Genomic DNA, 7,751 nt, shown 5'->3' with positions numbered 1-7,751 from the left:
TCAAACCCTCTTATAGCCTACTTGATGATGCATTGTATTCAGAAATTTATCATGTGTTTATTTTCCCAAATCCAGTCCTGGATGGGGATTCCACAACCGTGTCTGCTTGTGAAAGCACAGACATGCCAAATAAATTTTTCATTTAAGGAAACAATGTAAATTCTAGAGAAGAAATCAGGAGTCTTAAACCTTCAAATTGTTTTTATCAAAACTCTTTAAGAAAGAATGGAAATGGGAATAAAGGAGTTGATCTAATTGTCTCTAAACCTGTTTCCTTATCTGTGAAATGGAAATATTGTTATACTTACTTCCTGATATTGTTTTTAAGATGATCCTGAAATGTTTTTAATTTAATCCTAATATGTTTTCAATTTGCCCTGAGTCAGGCTTGTAGTAGATCCAGTAAAATGTTCATTTTTTCTCCTCCTACTTCCACTCTCCAGTCTAAAATTTGCTGTGCTCCTGAGACTTCAGACAACATTATGAAGGTCTTTCCTTAGTCTGTGCATCTAAACTATTTAAATTCTCTGTATGCTGAGAGTATGGATAGATCCAAAACGTTCCTATCAGCACAACCCCCTTATTGATATTTAGTTTGATCCTGAGGTTATCATAAAGGACACAGACAAAACAAAAATAAACAAACAAGCAGAACAAAAAACAAAAAAACTTTCTTTTGGTTACAGCAAGCGAACTTGACTTAATTAGGAGTTTTGGGAAGAGATCCTGTCCTAATTTAATAAAATTACATTTTCATGTTTCCTTCTGTTATCAGTGTAGGGAGAGGAAAGTCAATAATAGATTTAATTTAGACCCCAACTGTTACTCCTGTTTCTGTTTCTAAGTTGCTTGTGTTTACAGTCCAAATAAATTTAAACATATCAGTTCCCCACTGGAATTCATCATTACTGATCCAGAAGTTACCTAAATAATATATTTTATTACCTTAGCTATAATATGGCCATCCTGTAACCTCCACAAGTGTTAGAACTATGTTGGTCTTACTCGTAGTGTTCATCATATTTCATAGTTGTGTCCCCAGTATTTTGCATAGTTTCTACATAAATGAAAGTACCTAGTAAATATTTGTTATTCATAAGCAAATAAAATAAATATACTAAAACAAAAGATTTTCTCTTCCTTAAGAAGCTGTCCATAACCAGGTAAGATTATTGATTAAATCTAGAATATTTTAATATTTTCTTCACATGTTATGTTCTTATAACATGTGCTCCTCTTTTTTTTTTTTAACAGAAATATATTCCAACAGAATTTTTTGTACTACTCATATCTTTTAGTACTTTATCTTTGGTAACCAAAGATAAAATTTAAATAAATGATGCATAGTCATGAACATAAAATACACAGTATTAGAGAATTGATAGGTTATTATTTCTCCTCAGTGTATGAATCTTAAATATTCTTTATTTTTGCAAACTGTATTAAGCCTAGCCTTCAGTAGAATATTTTTTCTAAAGTTAGAAAATAAAAAGCATCTTAACATTTTTTCATACTTTTGACATAGAACACAGTTTATCTTTAATTTTATGGATAATATTGTAGTCTTGGTACATTGTCAGACAAGTGTGTTAAACCAGATGTCTAAATAATTAAGAATTTATTTCATTTTATACAGGAACAACTTTCCAGGACGAATGAATACAACCATGTCCAAAGGGTAACAGTTTGCTTAATAAATTCTGAAATAATAATATACTGTGACATTTAAATGTTTGTTTTTCAATAGCCTCACACTTTGAAGAGATTTCTTTTATCTCAAGCAGTTATTTCTCACTCTCGATTTTTTGAAATGATTTCTATTAATCAGGCTGAAAGATGGGAACTACTTCTCACTACTCTCTGGAATAGGACCTCTTCTATTCTTTCTATTCCATATTCCTCGGCAGACCAGGCTATCACATTTACAATCATAAGAACAATGACGTGTTAACCTCCCTGGTTACATTAATTTCTTAACCTTTTCCTTAATTTTATATCTTTCTGTTCAAGATTTGATTCTCAAATTTAATTTATATGCAGAAATCTCAAATTCAGTCGTAATCATGCTTCCTTAAGGGAGGCATATTAGCGATTTACTAGCTGACACATTTTTCTTTTGAAGAAACCGTTTGGAAAAGTACAGAATGTCTCTGTCAAAACATTGATCCTCTGTTTTCTCATCTGTAAAATTGGCTTATCAGTAACACATAACAGAGATGACCCTACATTTAATTGATTCCACAGTGTTCCTAGGGCTTCTGATTTCATTTTTAAGGCAATAAATAACCAGTTACTATGAAATGTGTGTGCCCAAACAAATCTGATTCCTACGAATTGCAAGGCCAGTCCCATTCAAGTCATGGAGCTCTCCAACCACTACTTGCCATTTAGTGGTTGTTGAAATTGTTCTATATATCTTAGAAGAATTTTTCTCTAACTAGTTAAATTGGTAAAATTAATGTCAGTTCCCAAATCTTTAACATGGAAAGTATTTTAAATAGATTGCTTATCCCATCTTTAAAGTTTTAAAAGGTGACTAATTCTCTTTTTCTTTCCAGAGAGAGCCTATAATCAATCAGGTAAATGTGTGTGTGTGTGTGTGTGTGTGTGTGTGTGTGTGTGTGTGTGTGTGTTTTAATATCTATCAGCAGTCACTGATTTTTAGGGAAACTATTATACTAGTTGTATCATGACTAGTACTATGCTAATATTTCTTAGCTGGTGCCAAGTGGTGAACTCTCTAGCACTAGGTATAACATTGCTGTGGAAGATAAGATCTAAGTTGCCAAAAAAAAAAAAAAAAAAAAAGGATGGTTCTGTGTCTATCCATGAGCGAAGATAGCTTCAGGTCAACTTTTAAGTCAGGACAGTCTCAAAGACTATTTATGTTATCAAAATTGGACCTTTATTATTCTATAGTACTATGTAGTGGAAATAACCTAAGTTTTAGATTTCAGATCTGACACCTTCTAATATATGACCTTCCGCAAATTGTTTGTTCTCGTTGAGATTTGCTTTCTCATTTGTGAAAAAAATAATATGTATGTATTAATTTATTACCTCCCCCAAATCTCAATCCTGATTTTTGCAGTGCTTCTTTGTGTCTTCACCTTTAAAGGTACTAACTGTGCATTTAATTTAGTGGCTTTGGTCCATTAATGGTTCATCTTATATATAACACACTGTTTTTGTTTTTTTGTTTGTTTGTTTGTTTGTTTTTTAACACACACACACACACACACACACACACACAGAAAGCCATGGAGTTTGCTCTACATGAATGTAGATTAGAGAGAAAAACTTTTCTTCAAGATTCAAAACATTGAGGTTACTAAACAATTCTGATAATGGTTTCTCACTGTGTCTCAGATTTTACCCTCAATTTCTTCTGAAATTCTCTAATCACTCATTGGCCAAAATAAGAGGAAGATAAAAGCAAATACTTACTTCAGTTGAGTTCCAAAATTGAGTGGCCTCAACTTTCAAGTAGTTATTTAAAAAAAGAATTCTATAACTATATAGATTTTTTTTTCTTAATGCTAGTATTTGGTAGTAATAGTTTAATCTATCATGATGTTTAGTTGGATCTAAATCACAAAACCAATTTTTTCCCTCTCTATTAAGGAATAGGCCTACTTTTATGTTGAGAGTGAATTTCATTATACTTGTTTTTTCATCTAAACGATTTAATAAAGAGAAAATCTCAGATCATATTTCTTTTAACTTTACATAGTCAGGTAATTACGATAAAACTTAAAGTATTTTTATTTTATTTTTTCTAATTCCAGCAGAAAACATATCTTCCACCTAAATATATAGAGGATTATATTACTACATAGAAATAAGTGAAATGTTGTGCTAGATCAACAGAGGCAGTTATTTTAAAATTTCAAAAAAGGAAAACAATATTTAGCCATGAAATTCTAATGTTTGAAATACTAGTCTAGGAATTAGAAAATTATTTTCTCTGTTTCTGGCATTTTTGAAAACCACCTGTATTGATCTTGGGTGAAAGACACTTCCTTTGAACTCAGTATCTTTATGAATATTAAATTATAGAGCTAAATGATAAACATTATACTTTGCAGTCCAATGCCCATGAGTTTATAAATTATGTAATTAAATTCACACTAATGCTTTCTTCTGGGCTCTGATAATTGGACCTGTGTTAGCAATATAGGTTCTTGGAATTCAGTATTAAAGAGTGACCTTAAGAAAACCTTTGTTCATTGCTCAAGTACTCTAAAAGATCTTTCCAAAAGTTTGTTCGCTATGATCCACTTGTAGAGCATAGTTTGAATTTTTTTTTTTTTTTACTCAGAGTAAACATCTCTTATTTAATAGCCATGCCAGAAATGAATGAAATAATTCATTTTTAGAGATTCCAAGCAGCTATTGCTCATACACTGTTGCTTTTCAATCATCTTTTCCTCTTGCTTTTCCAACAGCTTGATATCTATCCCTATGCTGTTTGGTATTATTCTCCACAAATCATACAGTATATTCCTTACTTACCATTCTACGATATCACTAAACCCATCACTTCTGAGAACATTGAGAAAACTGACATTATGCCAGAGTGGTGGTAAGTTTTTTTTCAATTACTGGATATTAATGTTCCCCCAAAGGAAATAAAAATGGCGACAGAAGTAGATTTGACTTTGGGTGGTAAACACGCAATGTGCAATATACAGATGATGTATTATTGAATTGTATACTTGAAACCTACATAATTTTATTAACAATGTCACCTCAATAAATTTAATTAAAAACTGTTATAGAATATATCATAGAAACAGATTTAGAATAAATGTGGAAAAAATCAATGTTTAATGCATTATACTAGATTTTTCTGAAATGGAAATTGATAATACTTTCTGGCATCCATGACTAATATTAATCCATTACTTGGGAATATGGGGAGCAGTGCTATCTATTCTAGTAGTGAAATTCATTCTGATAATGATAGGGAAAAATATCTCCTCAAATTGAAAATATAAAGTGTTCTAATACATAATTCAACTTTATGGTCTTTGCACTCTTACTGAACTTTAAATGCCTTCTTTGGGTTACACTTATGATACACATAAGAATTCAATGTAGAGAACAGAGCACAAATTTTGGCATTTAGTAGTCCTAAATTCAAATCTTGGCCTTTTGCTTACTTTAAATAATATAATGATGCTTTTTTAAAAATAATTTTTAAACAATTATTATGATAATAATAATCTTTGTTTAATAAGTCTCTAGGAAAATAAAACAGTAAGTAGCAGACATTTCATTTGATTTAGTAAAAATTTATTGCTGACTACCTTCACCACATAATTTTAACAATTTTTGTTTCTTCAGAAAACTTAAATGAATTTCAGGAACTCCATAGTTACAGCCCTCGGTAAGTTTGGAAATTACCTGTCTAACCATTGATCATATTTTCTTATGAGAACTTAGTACAAAGATATGATTGTACACTATGAAGTTTTTGCTTTGTTTTGTTTCCTGCAGTCTAGCCAGTTGTGAACACATTAGCACTAAGATAATAATTTGTCTTGCACATTTGCAAGTTTTTGTTTTATAATATTATATTTAAATAAAAACAAAATTACCTAATTTTAACTAATATAATTCATAATATTGAAACTCCTATACAAGTACAAATATGGATGTTGCTAATTTTCCATGAAGATGTGACTTTGAGACTCTGGTGAATACAACAGTGGGATCTGTTTTTTATAATCACTACAAAAAGAAATCCTTAGCTAGTCACATAGTGAAACCAAGTGTTTCAAATGTCTACAGATTTGTTTTAATTATCGTTATACACTATAGTGGAGCTTCTAATGTATTTGTGTGTTTTCCTCCTCCAATGGTAGAAATTTCCCTTTGAACAAATCAAACTAAGAAAAAATAAAACTCTGAACTATGTGGAAGGTCTTTCTTCAAATTACCTTACTGCAAAAGAAAATACTTATCTAGCAATAAATTGTCTTTAAAACTGAAAAATCGGGAACAATAGATACGTAACAGGAAAGCACAAATAACACTGTGAGCTTCAAGATGAAGAAAAAATTACTATTAAATATATCTTATCATAATAGTGTCTCTTCCCCTCAAAGATATGCAATGTAACTAACTAATGCTATTTTTTCTATTTACAGATGTGACTGAAAATGTCTTTCTCTAAATTTCTCCTGTCTACTATGTACAACCTTCCTACACAAAGGCTTTGACTATTATTTTAGAATAACAGAACACTCCCAAACTGAGGGCAATCTTTCTTCTTGAGTTCTCTACTGCATATCAGATAGTATATTATTATTTTCTTTAAGCTAAATTTTCCTAACACTTTATTGTTTAAATTCCAGTTGTATCATGCCAGTATGAAGGTCACTGAATCAGAACGTATTAAAGTCTCTACTAAATTTCTATCACTGAAATTTTGCTTAAACATTTTTTGAATTGCTTCTTCTGTAAGAACCATCATTTTGAATAGTTGCGTGCAGTGCCTGAGACTTTTTTCTTCTCAATAAATTACATTTTAAGTCACAATCTATGTTTTCTGTCATTATTCCATTCAGCAGTATTTACATAATCTTAAATCTTTATGTAGGTAATTTTTTTCATTAAATTTTTATGACACTTCCAATCACATTTAATGAAAAAATATTAAAATGTCACTTCTGTATGATGATGGCAGATAATAAACTGGGTCTGAGATCCTTCATTTGAAGCCAGCTGTTTATAGAATATTTCCTATGAAGACATGAAATATTTCCCAGAAAGAAACAGCAGCGTGGCAGTTGTGGGTATGCTGGGAATTTGAACAACTTGGTTATGCAATTTACTTATGCTATCAGGATTTGTTTGAGCCCATTCCACTTTATTATACTGCAGTTTATAGTTTGATAGGTTAGATAGCAATTTAAACGGTCATCTCAGCGCACACACACACACAGTCATCTAGTGTTTATGGTGGGCTCTTCAATGTCCTTTAAAGCCAAACAAGGAGCTATTTCTTAAAATGAGAAGTTATTTACTCTGATATTCTCAAAGCCCCAGATGGGATTTGCTTTTTAGCATAACATTTCATAACCCTTTAAGAACCATTGTATCTACCAAGCCATAACATACAAGTGACAAGGCTTCTCATGCCATAGCTTCAACCACCTACATTGTCATCAGTTGTTCTGTATCTTACCGATTGTGTGTATATACATACACACCTACACGCATAAGACCCAGATATGATTTTTTTTTTACCTTGAAAATCAAAAGAAAGTCGTTTAGCAATTGGTCTTCTGCTTTCATTCAGAGTTAACAAGTACAACATGAAACAATTTGTTTTTCAATCTAGAGAAGGTTTATCTACATAGTCAGACTATTAGACCTGTACAAAATTAAGGAAGGGTACAGGCCCCTGTGTCTTCATAAAATACATCTCTCAGCTTCTGTCATTATGTCAATTCCCAAGGTATCAAGAGTACTTAATATTCTTGTGTTGTGAACCCCGTAAGAACAAAGTCATCAATTTAATGGCTGTACAATGAACTATAAAATAAGATAGTCATGTTTCCTATAGACTAAACTGTGGTCCAAGACTGGAATAGACCTGTCCTTAAAACTGTCCCATGTGGTGGAAACCTCTACTTTGCAAGATGAAAGCAAACCATTTCTGGTATTATTTTCTTCTTTTTCTTTAGTTTTAAAGTCAGAATGGAGAAAAGTGAATTTGTCAGGTTACTAGCTGTAAAGCA

General features: G+C 31.3%; 1 long non-coding RNA gene across 1 annotated transcript; it reads left to right on the top strand.

The window, feature by feature from the left end:
- The first annotated feature begins 4,434 nt into the window (after positions 1–4,434).
- LOC107499307 lies at positions 4,435–6,498 on the top strand. Its single transcript, XR_001594228.1, has 3 exons — positions 4,435–4,585; positions 5,350–5,392; positions 6,156–6,498. It is a non-coding gene; the product is annotated as an uncharacterized LOC107499307 (long non-coding RNA).
- Positions 6,499–7,751: the final 1,253 nt, after the last annotated feature.

This window comes from Rousettus aegyptiacus, unplaced genomic scaffold (assembly GCF_014176215.1).
Source record: "Rousettus aegyptiacus isolate mRouAeg1 unplaced genomic scaffold, mRouAeg1.p scaffold_m13_p_10, whole genome shotgun sequence".
Lineage (NCBI taxonomy): Eukaryota > Metazoa > Chordata > Mammalia > Chiroptera > Pteropodidae > Rousettus > Rousettus aegyptiacus.
Note: the sequence above shows the minus strand (reverse complement) of the source record. Positions and strands in the feature narration are given on the sequence as shown.